This window comes from Somniosus microcephalus, chromosome 8 (assembly GCF_052327205.1).
Source record: "Somniosus microcephalus isolate GS21.2 chromosome 8, FLI_Smic_1.0, whole genome shotgun sequence".
NCBI classification, from domain to species: domain Eukaryota; kingdom Metazoa; phylum Chordata; class Chondrichthyes; order Squaliformes; family Somniosidae; genus Somniosus; species Somniosus microcephalus.
The window spans coordinates 117,734,553-117,758,642 of NC_140994.1; the positions used below are offsets into that span (position 1 = coordinate 117,734,553).

Genomic DNA, 24,090 nt, shown 5'->3' on the forward strand with positions numbered 1-24,090 from the left:
TGCTTCAATCACTAACTCTGACAGTGCATTCTGCTGCCTCACAACCCTCTGTGTATTAAAGTTTCTATTGCTCTTTGTCCTAAATATCTTGCAATTAATCATATATCTATGTTCCCTTGTTTTAAACCACTCAATCACTGGAAATGATCTGTTTCTATCTATCTATTCACACTCCTTAACCTTCTCCGTTCTAATTAAAACAGCCCCAATTTTTCAAGTCTTTCTTTGCATTTATATTTCATTATACCAGGCAGCATCCTAGTGATTCTGCACTGTACCCACTCTATAGCCTCAATATTCTTCCTATAGTGTGTAGCCTCCAGTACTCCAATGGTGATCTTACTAATATTTTATATAGATTCACCATTACATCTCAACTTTTATGTTCTATACCTCTTGCCATAAAATGGAGTATTATCCACCTGAGGTGTTGCTTTTAATGCTTTCTGAACCCCCAAATCCCTCTACTCTTCCCCATTCAAACTATAATAATATTTATTTTAACCAAAATGCATTGACATTGAGTTCCACCATTCACTTTTTTGCCCATCCCACCATTTAACCAGTATCCCCTTGCAGCTTCCTTTGGTCCTCTGAATTACTTCCTATGGCTCCTATTTTAGTATCATCTGTAAATTTGGATACCACTCCCTCCAGCCCTATGTCCAAATCATAGATGTACATGGTGAACAGAAGCAGTCCTGGAACAGAACCTACCTCGTTCCAATCACTTTAAGAGAGTGTCCTCAACTATTACTCTCTGCTTCCTCCCTTCTAACCAGTTTTACTCCAATTTCTTACCCCCCCCCCCCACAATCCTATATTACTTGATCTTCTCCAATAGCCTCCTGTGTGGTATATCATATCCACTGCATTTCCCCATCTACCATATCCTCAAAGAATGCTACCAGCATTGTCAAGCACACTCTTCCATTCTGAATTCAGTGTGGGCTGCTTCTAATTATCTTCACCTAGGTGTTTAGTAATTTCATCTTTAATTAAAAATTCCCAAACTTTCCCTACCACAAATGTTAAACTGGCCTGTAATCACCCAAGTTAGCTCCATCTCCATTTTCAAAATGGGTATTACATTGGCCAGTCTTCAGTCCTCCAGGACACATCCACTCTCAGTAGAACACTGAAATATAAATTCCTGGGCTTCCACTATTTCTTCCCCCATTTCTCCCAGGATCCTTGGATGTAGCCTGTCAGATCCCAGCACTCCATCCTTCTTTAGCTTAACTAACTTCTCTGCTACTTTGCTTTTATTTATTATATCTTTCATCTTGCTTTTAACCAATTTACCTCCTCCCCAATATCCTTTTCGTTTGTAATCACTGATGATTTGCCACAGGGAGTGATTAAGGCAGAGACCATTGTATTTATTAACGTTAACTTGTATAAATATTAGAAGCAGAGTAAGATACAGGGCTATGAGAGCACATGGTGCAATGGGAGTAGTTCTGGATTGCTCTAGCAGACACAGACACAAAGGGCCAAATGGCCTGCTTCTGTGCTGGAAACTTTGATGGTTCTAGGAGGTAATGTTGAACATATATAAGACCTTATTAAAGCTGTGGGTAGAGTATTGTGTACAGTTTTAGGCACCCCATCATAGGAGGAATATAAAAGGAATGGGAAAGGAGCTGTGTAGATATGCGAGGATGTTACCATTACAATTATGAAGAGGGACTCTAGACGTTTGGGCTTTTTTGACCACAGCTGAGAAGGTTAAGAGGTTACTTCACAGAGGCCTTCAAGATTATGATAAAGTCAATGATTGTAGATTGTATTCACTTGAGGGCCCAAATGTAAAATAACCACAAATGGAATGAAGAGGGTAGACAATACAGTTCACACAGAGGGTGTGTAGAATGTTAAATTCTCTGTCACAAACCCCAAAGTCCATACTTTACAAACAATGGAATTCAATAGTTGCTTGAAAAACATGAATACTAAAGGAAATGGGAAGTGAGCAAGAGATTGGGATTAGACTGAGGCTCACGTGGAGACATCTGATATGCCAAATGGCTGTTCCTGTGCTGGAATGTTCTATGATTGTAAGAAAATACCCCCAGGGTATCAATCACTGATGAATAGTTTATTAGAAGTCCCCATATTAGGTAAGAGTAGGATTGGTTCTGGTTGTAATGTCCTCTACAGTCAAGGAGTCTTTTGACATTCACAAATTACCTAGGCTGAGATGAAGAATGGCCACATGGACAAGGTTTGGACGCTACTGGTATTTGTGGAACAGTATCCCCGCAAGAATCAGCCCCTTCAGGAAAGGAGAGTATTGAGTGGGGAAGAGAAAGAATTTTACATCCTCTGATCGTCAAACGTTGGCACAAAGGTTGCATTCAAAACAAAATCTCACTAATGTTACTTTCCTTTTGAATTATACTCAATGGTACACTCTATTTAATAGGTAATATTTAACAATAATTCATTCAGATGCTGCTGAAATGATAAAGAGAGAAGTCACAGTAAGTGACAGGCTGCTGTAGATATCAGCGTGAAGACTTGAAGCTCCATTATATTAATTAAAACGGAGTGGGTTGATTGGCTGGCTAGCACCCTCTGACTCCCGGCAGAAAATTGCAATCTTGAAGCCCTATTTAAATATCAAAGTGGCATCATCTGCATAATTACAGGGATAAGAGTAAGAGCTGTAAGCACAGACTACCTGAAATAAAAATGGCAAATACAGAGCAGGTCAGTCAGCATTTGCAAGAGAAAGACAGGTCAGTGCTTCTGATAGTGAAACTTCAACAGAACCAATAATGAAGGGCTACACCTAAAACATAGAATCATATAGCACATGAGGCTGCTATTTGGCCCATCATGCCTGTGCTAGTTTTCTTTCAAACGTTGACTAAGCCAGTGCATTTGCAATATTTTCTATTTTTAGATTTTATACTGAAGGGGACCATGACAAAACTATGTAAGCAAGAAAGAACAAATTTGCATCATACAGCACCTTATCATGTCTCTCAGGATACCAAAAAGTGCTTTATATTCAATGAGTACTTGGGAATTACCTCTAACTACATAGAATCTACAGCACAGAAACAAGCCATTTGACCCAACAGTGGAATGGTCCCAAATATCGTGACATTGAATTGATTTATTTTAAAACATTCCAAGGTTTTTCTGACTTTTATGCTGGTGTTTAAGCTCCATACGAGACTCCTCCCACCCCTCTTCTTCTCATCCTATCAGCATATCCTTCTATTCCTTTCTCCCTCATGTGCTTATCTAGCTTCCCCTTAAAGGCACCCATGCTATTCATCTCAACTACTCCTTGTGGTAGCAAATTCCACATTCTAACCACTCTTTGGGTAAAGAAGTTTCTTCTGAATTGCCTATTGGATTTATTAGTGACCATCTTATATCGATGGCCCAATTTTAGTCTCCCCACAAGTGGAAACATCTTCTCTACGTCTACCCCATCAAACCCCTTTATAATTTTAATAAAGGCCTCTATCAGATTACCCCTTAGCCTTCTCTTTTCTAGAGAAATGAGGCCCAGCTTGTTCAGCCTTTCCTGATAAGTATATCCTCTCAGTTCTAGTATTATCCTAGTAAATATTTTTTGCACATTCTCCAGTGCCTCTACATTCTTTTTATAATATGGAGACCAGAACTGTGCACACGAATGAAGCCATTTTGTGTACAGCAATGATTGAACATTAATCTATTTTCTTGATGATGTTGTTTGAAGGGGGAATGTTTGCCAGCACACTGGAATAACTCTCTGGCCTTCTATGAATACATCATGTGATCTTGAACGTCCACAAAACCCTAGTTTAATGTCTCATCTAAAAGATGGCCCTCCTTCACGACTACACTGAAGTGTCAGCCTAGATAATGTGCTCAGATCCTGCAGTGGGGCATGGCCCCACAACCTTCTGACTCAAAGGTCGAGAGTGTTAGCAATTGAGCCAAGTGGACTGTGATATCCGAGTGGTAAGGTCAGAAACTGCGATAAGCCAGACTTCAGGAACCAAAACTTTATAACTTTTTAATTACATGGTTTAGCAGAGAACATAGCTCTTACAGCTGCAGGCAAAGCACTCTATTTCTTACTGCATGAGCAAAAGATGGAGGATCAACCTCTGATTCATACCCAGAATGCAATGCCACTACCTTAATGAGTGGTGTGCCAGGACATTACCTTAAAACACTGGTAATTGTGATCCCTTACTATTTGTCTCCATCTGTGGATAACTTAAGCATTACATCCCAGATTGCTATAGGACACATAACATGCACAAACTTTTTATATTAATTTATGTGGTTTTGAGCTACTTTTTGGGGATGAGGAAAGCATTTGCCTTCAATTCTTTGTTTCTTATGGCAGCACATTGCAATAAGAAACAGCTGTGTACTGACACTAACTAAAAAACTAAAATATTCAGATTAAGTAATGTGACATATATAAGTATAAAAGATGGTTTACCAGTTATAAATTTGAGCATAACTGATCTATTCTCCCTCATGGCCTGAAGTGCTTTTATCCAAATGGTCTCAAGTCACAAAGTGTTCAGGGAATGAAAAGCCCAAGACAAGTTGTCACCCTTTTAGCAATCAAGAGCAGGCGCCACAAACATTCAGCTAAAATGTAAGAGAGATCATAGTTACTCTATAACTGGATTCCGATCATTTTGTAATGCATTTTTTGCACTTTATTTTACAACTTGATAAAGGCCAATTAGCTTTAGTTCCAACATCATGGCTGTCAGATTTTTTTCACCTATTTTCTCCCCTGAAGGCCCGAGGATCTCTGTATAAGAAATGTTCGTTGATGTTCATAGAAGGAGTGGGGAACGGAAAGCTCACTATCATTAGAATGCGGCTTACCATTGCTTTCTTGGACTGATGATTATTTAGATAAGTTGACCTCTCCCCACTTCACATAACATTGGTAAACTGCCTACCCTCCTGTCAAACACTGTTTCATAGGCACCAACACCTCAGTGGCCATTCATCACTTGTGGGGGGGTGGGGGGTGGGGGGGGGTGGATGGGGCAGTGCATTAGAAGTTGAACTGGATCCTGTCCTCACTCAATATTCATGGCCCCGATTTTCCCGAAGGTGCGGGGAATTGTCGGGTTCCGACCCGAATCTAAATGGGTCAGCCAGCTGCACGCAATTTTCTCTCAATTGGCCAATTCATTTCCAGCGTGTGGGCACCCTTGCTAATTGTCCATTTCCAGTCAGAAAGCCCCACAGTATGATGTCATCATTCGTGGTGCTTTTAAAGTGTCCAGCAAGCTTTTCAACCTCTGCAGGCTTCCCAACCAGTCTTGCAGAATGGCAGAGGAGCCTGCACCAGTTGCTGCCAGCGGCAGAGGCCGAGCTGCCGCCAAATTTGATGAGACGTCACTCCAGACATTGGTGGATGGGTTAAGAGCCCACAGGGAGGTCCTCTTCCCTAGCTCAGGGAGGAAGAGGCCTCCCAAAGAGACCAGGGCTGCATGGATGGAGATGGCTGCAGAGGTCAACTCTCAGGGAGTCACCCGACGGACCTGGATACAGTGCAGGAAGCACTTTCATGGAAAAGTAAGTATGAAGTTTCCATCACCCTCAACCTGATCCCCATTGCCTTTCCCCAACAGCACTCAGCTTCAGCAATCTCTTCCTCCACATCCCACTTCACAGTCACATCCATGCACCCTTACCCATTCCCTATCTCTCTATGCTCACCTTCACATAACTATTCCACCATGCAGCCCTCACACTGCCTCTCACTCTGATGCTTGGAACACAACTGACAACACACAGGGAGGGCCCTTGGTCTTGCAGCCTCACACCATCTTTGTCTCCTCCTAAGTATCTATGCTATGCAAGCTGTACACTCACTCCTGCACTCTCACTCAAACTCCACTTGTCTCCCTCATTGCAGGAAAAGAAAGCTCACAATAGGAGAGAGCGTGCGAGGACTGGAGGAGGACCACCCTCAATCGCCTACCTGAGCCCCTGGGAGGAAGCAGTGACGGAGATTGCTGGGCTGACGTGCCTGTGGAAGCTGGAGCAGGAGAGACAGGAGCAAGCCTGCAATCTGGTGACAGAATAGTTTCCCATCTCTCTCATTGACATAGCATAAGTCGCTGATATGATTCTGAAGCTACATCATTTGGACTTATGAGCATATGCCAAATCCAATGTGCAAGTAGCCTTGGCATCAGATCTCTAACTCTTTCCCTTACTCCCCCACAGGACCATCCGGAGCCCCCGTCCCCACTGCCAAGGAGGAAGAGGCTTTGCAGCCAGACTCCTCAGAGGAAGCTCCAGCCTCTGAGGGCGCAGCGTCAGCAGAAGTAAGCACACCCAGCACCAGCGCAGACACTCACACCTCGGGGGGGCCTTCGGGACATAGAGTAGTGTTGTCACCTGGTGTTTCACAGCTCACAAGTGAGAATCAGCAGATTGTGGAGACAGGGACAGCAGTGGAGAGTCCTCGTCGGAGGGCGCAGGCCTCTGCCAGCTCAGCTCAGCTGCATGTCGACCCTATGCCTCTGGGTCCATCCGCAAGAGAGGAGGTGATGGATCTCCATGCACAGATGCAGGAGTCTCTGGCAGGTTTTGTCTCCAGGGTCGCTGCGAGTGTGGAGCGAATGGAGGAGTCCATGGCGAGCATGAGCACAGCCTTATTGGAGTCATTGGCGCATGAAAGCATCACCACGGAAAGGATGGCTACCTCCGTGGTAAGGCTGGCTGCGGCCGAGGAGAGGAGGGCTGCGGCCGAGGAGAGGAGGGCTACGGCCATGGAGGAGCTTAGTCGCCAGGGTATCGAAACCATGGTGAGTGCTCAGAATAGAATGACATCTTTTGAGGAGCGATGGGCATCTATTGAGCACCGAAACCAGACCTTCATAGAAGTCCCTCTGAGCAGGACTTCCAGTGCAGAGACATGTCCCCATGGCCCCGCTGATGTGCAGCATGGTGCTCTCCAGCCACTTGCAGGCGCTGAGAGGGAGCTGATCCATGAGAGGGAGGTTGTTGGCACACCTCAAGGAAGTGGGGGCTCCTCTCCATGCGCTCTCACCTCCATGCCACTTCAGAGCCCTCGGTCAGAGCCCCGCCGGAGTCCACACCCAAGTGAGATAGGAGTCTCAACCCCTGCACAGCCGCAGGAGCAGCAGACTGCTGGCGAGCCCTCACAGGCTCGCCACCCCAGAGGACGCCCGCCAAAGGTGTCGAGACAGGAGCAGCAGCAAAGTGAGTAAGGGGCCTCCACATCTGCTGAAGCCACAGGGGCACCACTACGTAGGAGCATGCGTAAGAGAAAAATAAAGCACCACTAATCACAAGGGCAGTCACTTGGGTGAAAAGTCTTGTATATACTTTTAATGCCATCACTTTGTTGTACTTAAAAAATCTGGTGGCAACTGCTGGAGTTGTGGCGTCTGTCATTTGGCAAATGGGGATTTCACATTGAGGCCTTAGGATTACTTGCAGATGTCAGCAAGCTGGTCCAATAGGTAGAAATGCGCAGGGATGGGCCACAGTCCATGGTCAATTAAGAAGCAGCGAGGCTACAGTTTTTGAGGTACCAGGCTACGCAAATCTGCCCAGGATGAGTGCGTTCCTTGCATTCCGCCCAGCAATGTTCTCGCACACTGGTGCCGCTGGTTGACAGGCCTCTGCAGGATGCTCGTTTCCGTCCTCCTCCTCCTCCTCAGCATCATCCGAGGCGGCTCTGTGAGGAGCCTCTTGGTCCTGCGGAATCGGCAAGCCACGACGCTGTGCCATGTTGTGAAGCACACAGCATACCACAACGATTTTGGAGACCCTGGCTGATGAGTACTGTAGGGCTCCACCTGATCTATCGAGGCATCTGAAGCGCATCTTTAGCAATCCGATGGCTTGCTTGATAATGCATCTGGTGGAAATGTGGCTGCAGTTGAAGCGCTCCTCAGCTTCGTTGGCTGGTCTCCTCACCGGCGTCATTAGCCAACTCCGCAGGGGATATCCCTTGTCTCCAAGTAGCCATCCTTGAAGTTCGTTTGGCGGACTGAATAGCGGAGGCACAGTAGACTGGCGCAGTATGAGGGAGTCATGGCAGCTGCCAGGGTACTTGGCACAAACATGCAAAATCTCCTTCTTGTGGTCACACACCAGCTGAACGTTAAGGGAGTGGAAGCCCTTGCGGTTGACAAAAACTCCTGAATTGTGATGGGGTGCCCTAAGGGCCACATGTGTGCAGTCAATGACGCCCTGCACCCTTGGAAAGTCTGCCAGCTGAGCTAATCCATGCGCTCGCGCCCTCACACTTGCGTGATCCCGGGTGAAATGGATGTGATTGTGTGCGAGGGCAAAGAGGCCATCGGTGACCTGTTTGATGCAAGTGTGTGCGGCCGCCTGGGAGATGCCGCTGATGTCTGCTGCTGATCCCTGGAAGGAGCCGGAGGCATAAAAGTTGAGTGCGGTGGTGACTTTGATGGCCACTGGTAAGGAGTGTCGACCTGGTGCTCTGGGCTCCAAGTCTTGCTGTAGCATTGCGCAGATGTCAGTCATTACCTCTCGCGAAAGTCGGAGCCGCCTTTGGCACTGCTGCTCAGTCATGTTGAGGTAGCTCACCCTGTGTCTGTAGACCCTGTTTGGGGGGTATCTCCTGCACCGACGGCCTTCCATGCGCTGGCCCCTTCTGGCCTGTGCTGCCTCAGGTGGCTGAGCCGCAGCCTGTCGCTCCTGCTGGTGCTGCTGTTGCTGCAGTTGTTGCTGGATCTGCTGTTGTTGCTGGATCTGCTGCAGCCTCCTCTGCTGTTTGAGATCCTCTAATGTCAAGAAGGGAAGGAACAAAAGGCCTCCCATGCTTCTGGCAGATGCCTCCGTTGAGGAGGCGCTGAGTTAGGGTGCTGAGAGGGGCTTCCCAGGAGCTCACACTGGAGAAGGGTGTGAGGCTCCAACCTTCCACAGCTGTGCCTAAGCCTTCAACAAGTTGCCCCAAGCCTTGAGCAACAAGGTTCTGCAGCCTACAAATGCTGGCTGATTAAATCTCTTCATTCCTGATTGACCTGCAGCTGAAAGTAAGCAAGCCGACATTGTTCACGCCAGGTTTCATCAGCGGTGTTCCCACCAGGCGTGGTTTATGTGGGGAAAGGCTGAAAATTCCAAGGGCCCCTGAAAATAGGATTAAACATGCCAATTATGCCCGCCTGCTGCGGGCGGGACAGATTCAGGTCGCGCTGAAACACGGGGGCGAAAGTCGGGCGGGGCGGGGAATCGGGCGGGGGGGGGGTCACGACCCCCTATTTCTGCGATTTTCAGCCCCCGCCCGCCTGAAACCCCGCCCGACGGCTCCAGGAAAATCGGGGCCCAGATATCCACATTTCCAATGGGGGCCATTTGATAGTGATCAGAAGTGGGGACCCTGGCTGAATTACCCCTCCCTAGTTCAGGGCAGCTGAGGTTAATTGTAGGACCCCTACTGCTGCCCAGACTGTTAACTCAGCACTGACTGGGGATCAAATTTGGGACCATTGAGCCTCAGCTATCCACTGGTTAGGTTTACTGAGCTATTAGGGAAGTGGGCCTGAGTGTATTACAATAGGACAACCAATTTACCAGGTAGTACATGAAGTGGGGAGATGGCAACTTACCTGAATAACTGTCTGTCGACCTGAAAAAACATATTTAATGCACTAAGCTCAGCAGAATTCCAGTAATATTCACATTTTTCCCTCCGCCCACTTGTCTAAACATCAATGAACCTTCTGTAGAGGCACATGGTTGGTGGTGCTATCCTTCGGATGAGATGTTAAATTAAGGCCCCAGTGCTGTGGGTGGACATTAAAGATCCCACAACATTCTTTGATGAGGATTTGGGAGATCTCCCAGTATTCCAGACAACATTTCTCCCTCAATAACACCAAAAACAGAATTACTGTAGCTGGGCATTTATCTCACCGTGGTTTGTGGGATCTTGTTAGGCTAAAAATGACTGTCACATTTGCCTATATAATAACAGTCACTGATTTCCAAAGTAATACTTTCTATGTGAAGCACTTAAGAGATGTTACTGAGAGATGAGATGAGCCACTAGATAAATGCGAGTCTTTCCTCTGTAGCAATGCAATGACATTGCATTCCTGCAGATAAATCATGCTGAGAAAAGCAGGCTTAAGAACTCACTTCAGGCACACAAACACAGGTAAGAAAGCAAAAGAAGGGTGAATTCTTATACAGCTCTGCTACGACAGCTTACAGTACAAATATAAATCCAGACCAGACCTATCGCTAACCAAGCTTAGAGTGTGAACATTTATTTGTAAACAAATCGCTGGTATAACATGAGGAAATCTAAGAAAAATTAAGTCTGAACAATGTAACAAATTTCACATTACTCAATGTAATCATTACTCAAGTGCTTTTCTTCTTAAAAATAAAAATATCGTTCAGCATATACACAATCATGTGTAAATGATTCTTTCATTAATGGAATAGATGTCATATCCTTAAACTCTATTTATTTTGTAGGCCTTAGATATTCTTGGAAGATAGGGATATACGTGAGTGGGAGAATATGGTGTTATGTAGGTTTAATATTTTGTTCTTTTAATTCAAACTATATAAGTCAATGAAAGCAATACTGTCTCTTTTAGTATTAATTAATCAATTATGGGCGATAATCGCTTTTTTTAATCATTGCTCCCTTAATGAAAACAGTTTTATAATGATTTGTTTACTTGACATCTAATGAGGCACAGCTGCCTGCCGCAGAGCAAACGCTTTCTCATGGATATGTAAATTAACCTTGACAGATGCCAAAATAATCATGTTTAAATTGCTACATCGAGTGGTTCATAAAACATTGCATGATTCGGTAATAGCATATGCTACAGCAATGTTTATCTTTGCATTGTTTAAGGAGGTAGATTAAGAATTAATTTTTAATGCACAGCTCTATCTTTTATTTTATTTCAACCTGATTTAATATATTTTTGAAGAGGGTTCATCAATGTTACTATGCTCGTCAGCTCATTCAAGAGTTCTTCTACAATTACTGTTTGTTCCCTCCAACATTCTTCTCTCCTCTCCTGAAGGTACTGACTCGAGCACAGACCATCCCCTAGGACCTTGCCCAAATGGCCAATTGTCACTTGCAAGCCTAGGCAGGCTATTTGACCACAGAGGTGTCACTGCGGGGCCCAACTCTTGCCTTCATCCAGTGATCAGGACGGCGAACCTTGGCTGATTCCCCTCACCCTTCCCCCAACCATATCTTTCGAGCACTGGGGCTACTTTTACCAGCCCAACAGGGTGCATTGGCTTAAATTATGCGAGTCGAACCTGGGACATCCTGTTACATAAGAACATAAGAAGTAGCAGCAGGAGTAGGCCATACGGCCCCTCGGGCCTGCTCCGCCATTCAATAGGATCATGGCTGATCCGAATCTAGACTCACGTCCACTTCCCTGCCCTCTCCCCATAACCCCTAATTCCCTTATCTGCTAGGAAACTGTCTATCTCCATTTTAAATTTATTTAATGTTGCAGCTTCCGCAGCTCTCTGGGGAAGCAAATTCCATAGATTTACTACCCTCTGAGTGAAGAAGTTTCTCCTCATCTCAGTTTTGAAAGGGCAGCCCCTTATTCTTAGATTATGCCCCCTAGTTCTAGTCTTACCCATCAGTGGAAACATCCTCACCGCATCCACCCGATCAAGCCCCCTCACAATCTTATATGTTTCAATAAGATCGCCTCTCATTCTTCTGAACTCCAATGAGTAGAGTCCCAACCTACTCAATCTTTCCTCATACGTCAACCCCCTCATCTCCGGAATCAACCGAGTGAACCTTCTCTGAACCGCCTCGATAGCAAGTATATCTTTTCTTAAATATGGAAACCAAAACTGCACGCAGTATTCCAGGTGTGGCCTCACCAATACCCTGTATAACTGCAGCAAGACTTCCATGTTTTTATACTCCATCCCCCTTGCAATAAAAGCCAAGATTCCATTGGCCTTCCTGATCACCTGCTGCACCTGCATACTAACTTTTTGTGTTTCATGCACCAGGACCCCCAGATCCCTTTGTACTGTAGCACTTTGCAGTTTCTCTCCATTTAGATAATAACTTGCTCTTTGGTTTTTTCTGCCAAAGTGCATAACCTCACACTTTCCAACATTATATTGCATCTGCCAAATCTCTGCCCACTCACTTAGCCTGTCTATGTCCTTTTGCAGGTTTTTTATGTCCTCCTCACTCACTGCTTTCCCTCCCATCTTTGTATCATCGGCAAACTTGGATATGTTGCACTCGGTCCCTTCCTCCAAATCGTTAATATAGATTGTAAAGAGTTGGGGTCCCAGCACTGACCCCTGCAGAACACCACTAGTTACTGATTGCCAGCCCGAGAATGAACCATTTATCCCAACTCTTTGTTTTCTGTTAGATAGCCAATCTTCCACCCATGCCAGTATATTACCCCCAATCCCATGATTTCTTATCTTGATCAGTAATCTTTTGTGTGGAACCTTGTCAAATGCCTTTTGGAAGTCCAAATACACTACATCCACTGGTTCCCCTTTATCCACCCTGTATGTTACATCCTCAAAGAATTCAAGCAAATTTGTCAAACATGACTTCCCCTTCATAAAACCATGCTGACTCTGTCCTATTAAATTATGTTTATCCAAATGCTCTGTTATTGTTTCCTTAATAATGGACTCCAACATTTTGCCAACCACAGATGTTAGGCTAACTGGTCTATAGTTTCCAGCATTTTGTCTACTTCCCTTCTTAAATAAGGGTGTTACATTAGCAGTTTTCCAATCTGCTGGGACCTTTCCTGAGTCCAGGGAGTTCTGGAAAATAATCACCAATGTATCCACAATCCCTACCGCCACTTCTCTCAAGACCCTAGGATGTAGGCCATCAGGTCCGGGGGATTTATCCGCCTTAAGTCCCATTATTTTACTGAGTACCATCTCCTTAGTGATTTTAATCGTGTTTAGCTCCTCCCCCCCCCCCCCCCCCCATTGCCCCCTGTTTGTCCAGTGTTGGGATATTTTTAGTGTCCTCTACTGTAAAGACTGATACAAAATATTTGTTCAGCGTCTTTGCCATCTCCATGTTCCCCACCACTAGTTTCCCGGTCCCATCCTCTAAGGGACCAACGTTCACTTTAGCCACCCTTTTTCTTTTTATATAGGTGTAGAAACTCTTGCTATCTCTTTTTATATTTTTTGCTAGTTTACTTTCATAATCTATCTTCCCTTTCTTAATTAATCTTTTAGTTATTGTTTGCTGGCTTTTAAATGCTTCCCAATCTTCTATCCTCCCACTAGATTTGGCTACTTTATATGCCCTTGTTTTCAGTCGGATACTATCCTTTATTACTTTACTATGCCATGGATGGCTGTCTTTTCTTTTATTCTCCTTTTTCCTCAGTGGAATATATTTATCTTGAAAGATGTGAAATATCTCCTTGAATGTAGACCACTGCTCTTGTACCGTCTTACACTTTAATCTGTTTTCCCAGTCCACTTTAGTCAATTCTACTCTCATACCTTCATAGTCTCCTTTATTTAAGCTCAGTACGCTGGTTTAAGATCCAACTCTCTCATCCTGAAACTGAATTTGGAATTCAACCATATTATGGTCACTCATTCCAAGGGGATCCTTTACTAGGACATTTTTTATTAATCCTGTCTCATTACACAGGACCAGATCTAAGATTGCCTGCCCCCTGGTTGGTTCAGTTACATACTGCTCAAGGAACCCGTCCCTAATACACTCTATGAACTCTTCCTCAAGGCTGCCATGCCCAATTTGATTAGTCCAGTCAATATGAAAGTTAAAATCCCCCATGATTATAGCTGTTCCCTTATTACAAGCCCCAACTATTTCCTGATTTATACTCCGACCAACAGAGTTGCAACTGTTAGGAGGCCTATAGACTACACCCACTAGTGACTTTTTCCCCTTATTATTCCTTATCTCCACCCAAACTATTTCACTATCCTGATCCTTTGACCCAATATCATTTCTGACTACTGCAGTGATTCCATCCTTGATTAACATAGCAACCCCACCTCCCATTCCTTCCCGTCTGTCCTTCCTAATTGTCAAATACCCTTGTATGTTTAGTTCCCAGTCATGATTATCTTGCAGCCATGTTTCCGTAATGGCCACCAGATCATACCCATGTGTAGTTATTTGTACCGTCAACTCGTCAATTTTGTTACGAATGCTGCATGCATTCAGATAAAGAACTTTGAAATATGTTTTCTGACAATTTATTCCTGCTTTTACCCCTTTTACTGCTTTACCTTTATCATTATACATTCTGTCCCTTCCTGACACGCTCTGGTTTTTAATTCCCCCACTGCTACCTTGCTCTATTGCTTTCTCCGCTGTCATTTTTATTTTTCGCTCTCTTAAAACCTCCCCCCCACTAATTAGTTTAAAGCCCTCTCTACAGCCCTTTAGGGAAGGAAATCTACCTTCCTTACCTGGTCTGGCCTATACGTGACTCCAAACCCACAGCAATGTTGTTGACTCTTAACTGCTCTTTGAAATGGCCAAGTCACTCAGTTGTACCAAACCGCTACAGAAAACAACAAGAATAAAACTGGACGGAACACCCAGCACCGGCTTCGGAAATGACAAAGGCACACCCAGCCCACGCGACCCTGCAAAGTCCTCCTCACTAACATCTGTGGACTTGTGCCAAAATTGGAGTCCCACAGACTAGTTATATTTTCAGCCAACGTCCCAGACTCCTACCAGGGGAGGCGGCACAGTAGTATACAGCCGGGAAGGAGTGGCCCTGGGAGTCCTCAACACTGACTGCAGGCCCCACGAAGTCTCGTGGCTTCAGGTCAAGCACGGGCAAGGAAACCTCCTGCTGATTACCATCTACCACCCTCCCTCAGCTGATGAATCAGTACTCCTCCATGTTGAACGCTGCTTGGAAGAAACACTGAGGGTAGCAAGGGCACAGAATGTACTCTGGGAGGGGGACTTCAATGTCTATCACCAAGAGTGGCTTGGTAGCATGACTACTGACCGAGCCCTGAAGGACATAGCTGCCAGACTGGACCTGCGGCAGGTGGTGAGAGAACCAACATGAGGGAAAAGCCTACTTGACCTCGTCCTCACCAATCTACCTGTCGCAGATGCATCTGTCCATGACAGTACTGGCAGCAGTAACCACTGCACAGTCATTGTGGAGATGAAGTCCACTATTCACACTGAGGACACCCTCCATCGTGTTTTGTAGTGCTACCACCATGCTAAATGGGACAGATTCAGAACAGATCTAGCAGCTCAAAACTGCACATCCATGAGGTGCTGTGGGCCATCAGCAGCAGCAGAATTGTATTCCACCACAATCTGTAACCTCATGGCCTGGCATATCCCTCACTCTACCATTACTATCAAGCCAGGGAACCAACCTTAGTTCAATAGGAGTGTAGAAGAGCATGCCAGGAGCAGCACCAGGTGTAACCTAAAAATGCGGTGCCAACTTGGGGCAGCTGCAACACAGGACTACATGCATGCTAAACAGCATAAGCAACATGCTATAGACAGAGCTAACCGTACCCACAACTAACGGATCAGATCAAAGCTCTGCAGTCCTGCCACATCCAGTCGTGAATGGTGATGAATAATTAAACAACTAACAGGAGGAGGAGGCTCCAGGAACATCCCCATCCTCAATGATGGAGGAGCTCAGCACGCAAGTGCAAAAGAAAAGGCTAAAGTGTTTGCAACCATCTTCAGCCAGAAGTGCCGAGTGGATGATCCATCTCAGCCTCCTCCTGATATCAAGAAATGGCTGAGCGCACTGGATACAGCAAAGGTTACTGGCACTGACAACATCCCGGCTGTCGTACTGAAGACTTGTGCTCCAGAACTAGCCACACCTCTAACAAGCTGTTACAGTACAGCTGGCATCTACCCGACAATGTGGAAAACTGCCCAAGTATGTCCTGTCTACAAAAAACAGGACAAATCCAATCCGGCCAATTACCATCAGTCTACTCTCAATCATCAGCACAGTGATGGAAGGTGTCGTTAACAGTGCTATCAAGTGGCACTTACTCACCAATAGCCTGCTCACCAATGCTCAGTTTGGGTTCCGCCAGGACCACTCGGCTCCAGACCTCATTACAGCCTTGGTCCAAACATGGACGAAAGAGCTGAATTCCAGAGGTGAGGTGTGAGTGGCTGCCCTTGACATCAAGGCAGCATTTGACCGAGTATGGTATCAAGGAGCCCTAGCAAAATTGAAGTCAATGTGAATCGGGGAAAACTCTCCACTGGCTGGAGTCATACCTAGCACAAAGTAAGATAGCTGTGGTTGTTGGAAGCCAATCATCTCAGCCCCAGGACATTGCTGCAAGAGTTCCTCAGGGCAGTGTAGGCCCAATCATCTTCAGCTGTTTCATCAATGACCTTTCCTCCATCATAAGGTCAGACGTGGGGACGTTCGCTGATGACTGCACAGTGTTCAGTTCCATTCACTACTCCTCAGATAATGAAGCAGTCCATGCCCACATGCAGCAAGACCTGGACAACATTCAGGCTTGGTCTGATAAGTGGCAAGTAACATTCGCGCCTACAAGTGCCAGGCAATGACTATCGCCAAGAAGCAAGAGTCTAAACACCACCCCTTGACATTCAACAGCGTTAACATCGCCAAATTCCCCCACCATCAACATCCTGGGGGGTCACCATTGACCAGAAACTTAACTGGACCAACCACATAATATTGTGGCTACAAGAGCAGGTCAGAGGCTGGGTATTCTGCCTCAAGTGTCTCACCACCTGACTCTCCAAAGCCTTTCCACCATCTACAAGGCACAAGTCAGGAGTGTGATGGATACTCTCCAATTGCCTGGAGGAGTGCAGCTCCAACAACACTCAAGGAGCTCGACACCATCCAGGACAAAGCAGCCCGCTTGATTGGCATCCCAGCCACCACCATAAAAATTCACTCCCTCCAACATCGGCACAACATGGCTGCAGCATGTACCATCTACAAGATACACTGCAGCAACTCGCCAAGGCTTCTTCGACAGCACCTCCCAAACCCGCGAACTCTAGCACCTAGAAGGACAAGTGCAGCAGGCACATGAGAAAAGCATCACCTCCAAGTTCCCCTCCAAGTCACACACCATCCCGACTTGGAAATATGTCGCCATTCCGATATTGTCACTGGGTCAAAATCCTCAAACTCCCTCCCTAACAGCACTGTGGGAGTATCTTCACCAGTTCAAGAAGGCGGTTCACCACCACCCTCTCGAGGGCAATTAGGGATGGACAATAAATGCTGGCCTTACCAGCAACGGCCACATTCCAGAGGCGAAAAAAAAACTATAGACATTGCAGTCTGGATTTGTAATGCACTCTGCAACTACAGTCTGGATTTGTAATGCACTCTGTACACTGCTGTCTGGATTTGTAATGCACTCTGTACACTGCTGTCTGGATTTGTAATGCACTCTGTACACTGCTGTCTGCATTTGTAATGCACTCTGTACACTGCAGTCTGGATTTGTAATGTACTCTGTACACTGCTGTCTGGATTTGTAATGCACTCTGTACACTGCTGTCTGCATTTGTAATGCACTCTGTACACTACAGTCTGGATTTATAATGCACTTTGTACATGGCAGTCCGGATTTGTAAAGCACTCTGTAACTAGTCTGGATTTGCAATGCACTCTGTAACTACAGTCTGGAGTTGTAATGCACTCTGTACACTTCTGTCTGGATTTGTAATGCACTCTGTACACTACTGTCTGGACTTGTAATGCACTCTGTACACTACTGTCTGCATTTGTAATGTACTCTGTACACTACTGCCTGGATTTGTAATGCACTCTGTACACTGCTTTCTGGATTTGTAATGCACTCTGTACACTACTGTCTGGATTTGTAATGCACTCTGTACACTACTGTCTGGATTTGTAATGCACTCTGTACACTGCTGTCTGGATTTGTAATGCACTCTGTACACTGCTGTCTGGATTTGTAATGCACTCTGTACACTACTGTCTGGACTTGTAATGCACTCTGTACACTACAGTCTGGATTTGTAATGCACTCTGTACATGGCAGTCCAGATTTGAAATGCACTCTGTAACTACAGTCTGGATTTGTAATGCACTCTGTACACTGCTGTCTGCATTTGTAATGCACTCTGTACACTGCTGTCTGGATTTGTAATGCACTCTGTACACTGCAGTCTGGATTTGTAATGCACTCTGTACAGTACTGTCTGGATTTGTAATGCACTCTGTAACTACAGTCTGGATTTGTAATGTACCCTGTACACTGCGGTCTGGATTTGTAATGCACTCTGTACACTACTGTCTGGATTTGTAATGCACTCTGTACATGGCAGTCTGGATTTGTAAGGCACTCTGTAACTACAGTCTGGATTTGTAATGCACTCTGTACACTGCTGTCTGGATTTGTAATGCACTCTGTACACTACTGTCTGGATTTGTAATGCACTCTGTACACTACTGTCTGGATTTGTAATGCACTCTGTACACTACATTCTGGACTTGTAATGCACTCTGTACACTACAGTCTGGATTTGTAATGCACTCTGTACATGACAGTCCGGATTTGTAATGTACTATGTAACTACAGTCTGGATTTGTAATGCACTCTGTATACTGCAATCTGGATTTGTAATGTGCTCTGTAACTACAGTCTGGATATGAAATGCACTCTGTAACTACAGTCTGGATTTGTAATGCACTCTGTACATGGCAGTCCAGATTTGTAAGGCACTCTGTAACTACAGTCTGGATTTGAAATGCACTCTGTAACTACAGTCTGGATTTGTAATGCACTCTGTACACTGCTGTCTGCATTTGTAATGCACTCTGTACACTGCTGTCTGGATTTGTAATGCACTCTGTACACTGCTGTCTGGATTTGTAATGCACTCTGTACAGTACTGTCTGGATTTGTAATGCACTCTGTAACTACAGTGTGGATTTGTAATGTACCCTGTACACTACTGTCTGGATTTGTAATGCACTCTGTACACTGCTGCCTGGATTTGTAATGCACTCTGTACACTACTGTCTGGATTTGTAATGCACTCTGTACACTACTGTCTGGATTTGTAATGCACTCTGTACACTACTGTCTGGATTTGTAATGCACTCTGTACACTGCTGTCTGGATTTGTAATGCACTCTGTACACTACTGTCTGGACTTGTAATGCACTCTGTACACTACAGTCTGGATTTGTAATGCACTCTGTACATGGCAGTCCAGATTTGTAAGGCACTCTGTAACTACAGTCTGGATTTGAAATGCACTCTGTAACTACAGTCTGGATTTGTAATGCACTCTGTACACTGCTGTCTGCATTTGTAATGCACTCTGTACACTGCAGTCTGGATTTCTAATGCACTCTGTACACTGCAGTCTGGATTTGTAATGCACTCTGTACACTGCTGTCTGCATTTGTAATGCACTCTGTACACTGCTGTCTGCATTTGTAATGCACTCTGTACACTGCTGTCTGCATTTGTAATGCACTCTGTACACTGCTGTCTGCATTTGTAATGCACTCTGTACACTGCTGTCTGTATTTGTAATGCACTCTGTATACTGCTGTCTGGATTTGTAATGCACTCTGTACACTGCAGTCTGGATTTGTAATGCACTCTGTACACTGCTGTCTGCATTTGTAATGCACTCTGTATACTGCTGTCTGGATTTGTAATGCACTCTGTACACTGCAGTCCGGATTTGTAATGCACTCTGTACACTGCAGACTAGATTTGTAATGCACTCTGTACATGGCAGTCTGGATTTGTAATGCTCTCTGTAACTGCAGTCTGGATTTGTAAGGCACTCTGTACACTGCTGTCTGCATTTGTAATGCACTCTGTACACTACTGTCTGGATTTGTAATGCACTCTGTACACTGCTGTCTGGATTTGTAATGCACTCTGTAACTACTGTCTGGATTTGGTAATGCACTCTGTACACCGCAGTCTGGATTTGTAATGCACTCTGTACACTGCAATCTGGATTTGTAATGCACTCTGTACACTGCTGTCTGGATTTGTAATGCACTCTGTACACTGCAGACTAGATTTGTAATGCACTCTGTACTTGGCAGTCTGGATTTGTAATGCTCTCTGTAACTGCAGTCTGGATTTGTAAGGCACTCTGTACACTGCTGTCTGCATTTGTAATGCACTATGTACACTACTGTCTGGATTTGTAATGCACTCTGTACACTACTGTCTGGATTTGTAATGCACTCTATACACTGCTGTCTGAATTTGTAATGCACTCTGTAGACTACTGTCTGGATTTATAGTGCACTCTGTAACTACTGTCTGGATTTGGTAATGCACTCTGTACACTACAGTCTGGATTTGTAATGCACTCTGTACACGGCAGTCCGTATTTGTAATGCTCTCTGTAACTACAGTCTGGATTTGTAATGCACTCTGTACAGTGCTGTCTGCATTTGTAATGCATTCTGTACACTGCTGTCTGCATTTGTAATGAACTCTGTACACTGCTGTCTGCATTTGTAATGCTCTCTGTACACTGCAGTCTGGATTTGTAATGCACTGTACACTGCAGACTAGATTCGTAATGCACTCTGTACATGGCAGGCCGGATTTGTAATGCTCTCTGTAACTGCAGTCTGGATTTGTAAGGCACTCTGTACACTACTGTCTGGATTTGTAATGCACTCTGTACACTGCTGTCTGGATTTGTAATGCACTCTGTACACTGCAGTCTGGATTTGTAATGCACTCTGTACACTGCTGTCTGAATTTGTAATGCACTCTGTACACTACAGTCTGGATTTGTAATGCACTCTGTACACTGCAGTCTGGATTTGTAATGCACTCTGTACACTACTGTCTGGATTTGTAATGCGCACTGTACACTGCAGACTGGATTTTTATTGCACTCTGTACACTGCTGTCTGGACTTTTAATGCACTCTGTACACTGCAATCTGGATTTGTAATGCACTCTGTACACTACTGTCTGGATTTGAAATGCACTCTGTAACTACAGTCTGGATTTGTAATGCACTCTGTACACGGCAGACTGGATGATAACTGGGGAAAAACGAGAACATATACTGTTCTTTTATACCAGAAGTTAGTTTACCGGACTAGTTGAGAGGAAACAATTAATGTTACATACCAAACATGAATTTTTGCAGAATATGGTTCATTTTATTTTGCAAGTTAAATTTCTACCTGCTTGTGACATGCACAAATATATTTTGGAAAAAAACCAGTCTGGGTGCCAATTTGATAAATTATATCCGTATCCACTGCCAAGCAAGTCTATTGTTGCAGAACATCACAACATGAGACACATGAGTCTAATTAAATACAATACTGTACAAGTTACAAGATGGTTCTTGAACAAATACCAAATGCTTTCTAAAGTAAAGACCAATTAATGTAGGACTAATGTTGCTTCTTAGGGTAGGTTTTCATTTTGCCAACCACTCCAAAGAGCGTTATTTATTCAGAAACGGATACAGTTTAATAAAGTGTCAGTTAAGGCCTCACTGCTAAAAAAAAAATCACTGAGAAGTAGAATGTAAAACAGATTGTTCTATTACATTGCCTTGGCACAATGATCTTTTTCTCTTATTAAGCAGGGTTGACTACCATCTTTTAGCTTTCAGATCACAGCCCCCTAAACTAGCTTTCTTTCCTGTCTGTTCAGAAAATCTAGCTTTGTTTGCACAACTCATTGGCAAACACAACTGTATAGGAATTTAGTACCTTTCTAGAGTGTTAGTGGGTAGAGCCAGGTGTGGAACTGAGACCAGACCAATCAGAAGGTCCCAGGTTTAGTCTCCAGTCCATGTTAATCCCAGCTGGGGCATTGAATGGAATGCTATAATTGGCTTCTGCACACCTGGGCTTCAGGAGGGGAAACATTCAGACCAGAATCCTACTCCTGATTGCTATCTGGTGACTGTTGTCAGGTAAAACAGGAATGGACTTTGGTCTCCATGATTGGATAGCCTGCCAACACTCACCATCTGGGTGAACTAGCTTTCTAGAAATATGGGTTCTGTTACTGGACTAGTAATCCAGACGTCTAGATTAATAATCCAGAGAAGGTGAGTTCAAATCCCACCATGGCAGTTTGTGAATTTGAATTAGTTAGAAAAAAGCCTGGAAATAAAAAGCTGGTATCAGTAAGTGACCAGGAAGCTGCCGGATTGTTGTAAAAAACCAACTGATTCACTAATGTCCTTCAGGGAAGGAAACCAGCCGTCCTTACCAGGGCTGACCTATATGTGAGTCCAGGCCCACACCAACGTGGTTGACATTTAACTGCCCTCCAAAGTGGCCTAGCAAGCCACTCAGTTGCAACTTGGGGTGGGACTATAAATGCCAGCCTTACCAGTGACATCCACATCCTAAGAATGAACAAAGAACATATGTTGATGGCCACTTGGGAGAGGTGCTTGCAGAACCACTGCCCAGAGGAGAGAACAAAAATTTAAACATTTATGTTATCCACACTCTTTGGGTTTCACACATTAACCATCTTACATCTTATAGCAACATGAATGCATCCTGTACCATAGTAATTCCAAAACTGAATTAAAATAACTTTGAACTATAAATCCCTTGTATCCGCATAAGGCATACAAGGATTATTCCATACATACCTTGCTTACTAACTCAACGGAGAGATCATAGAAAGTTACAGCACGGAAGGAGGCCATTTCGGCCCATTGTGCCCGTGCCGGCCAACGAAGAGCTATCCAGCCTAATCCCACTTCCCAGCTCTTGGTCCGTAGCCCTGCAGGTTACAGCATCCCAAGTGCATGTCCAAGTACTTTTTAAATGTGGTTAGGGTTTCTGCCTCTACCACCCTTTCAAGCAGTGAGTTCCAGACCCCCACAACGTTCTGGGTGAAGAAATTTCCCCTCAAATCCCCTCTAAACCTTCCACCAATTACTTTAAATCTGTGCCCCCTGGTTTTTGACCCCTCTGCTAAGGGAAATAGGTCCTTTCTATCCACTTTATCTAGGCCCCTCATAATTTTATACATCTCAATAAGTTCTCCCCTCAGCCTCCTCTGTTCCACGGAAAACAGACCCAGCCTATCCAGTCTTTCCTCATAGCTAAGATTTTCTACTCCCGGCAACATCCTTGTAAATCTCCTCTGTATCCTCTCTAGTGCAATCACATCTTTCCTGTAATGTGGTGACCAGAACTGCACGCAGTACTCTAGCTGAGGCCTAACTAGTGTTTTATACAGTTGAAGCATAACCCCCCTGCTCTTGTATTCTATGCCACGGCTAATAAAGGCAAGCATTCCATATGCCTTCTTAACCACCTTATCTACCTGGCCTGCTACCTTCAGGGATCTGTGGGCATGCACTCCAAGGTCCCTTTATTCCTCTACGCTACTCAGTGTCCTACCATTTAATGTGTATTCCCTTTCCTTGTTAGCCCTCCCCAAATGCATTACCTCACACTTCTCCGGATTGAATTCCATTTGCCACTGTTCTGCCCACCTGACCAATTTATTGATATCTTCCTGCAGTCTACAGCTTCCTTCTTCAGTATCAACCACACAGCTGATTTTAGTATCATCTGCAAACTTCTTAATCATACCCCCTATATTCAAGTCTAGATCATTGATATATACCACAAAAAGCAAGGGACCTAGTACTGAGCCCTGCGGAATCCAACTGGAAACAGCCTTCCAGTCACAAAAACACTCATCAACCATTACCCTCTGCTTCCTGTCTTTGAGCCAGTTTTGAATCCAACTTGACACTTTGCCCTGGGTCCCATGGGCTTTTAGCTTCGTGACCAGTCTGCCATGTGGAACCTTATCAAAAGCCTTGCTAAAGTCCATATACACTACATCAAACGCACTACCCTCATCTACCCTTGTTACCTCCTCAAAAAATTCAATCAAATTTATCAGACAAGACCTTCCCTTAACAAATCCGTGCTGACTATCCTTGAACTGGTAAAGATTTGCAAGTTAATAATCTGTTTTCACAACTGGCCATAATTTGATGTCAAAATAACGATGAGGCTAATGGCACGCGCCCTCATTTATGCGCAAATGGTA

At 44.7% G+C, this 24,090-nt stretch overlaps 1 protein-coding gene across 1 annotated transcript in view; it reads right to left on the minus strand.

The window, feature by feature from the left end:
* LOC147113758 (ran-binding protein 17-like) overlaps positions 1-24,090 on the minus strand; it is an 815,149-nt gene that overhangs the window by 290,200 nt on the left and 500,859 nt on the right. The gene's annotated exons all lie outside the window — the stretch shown is intronic.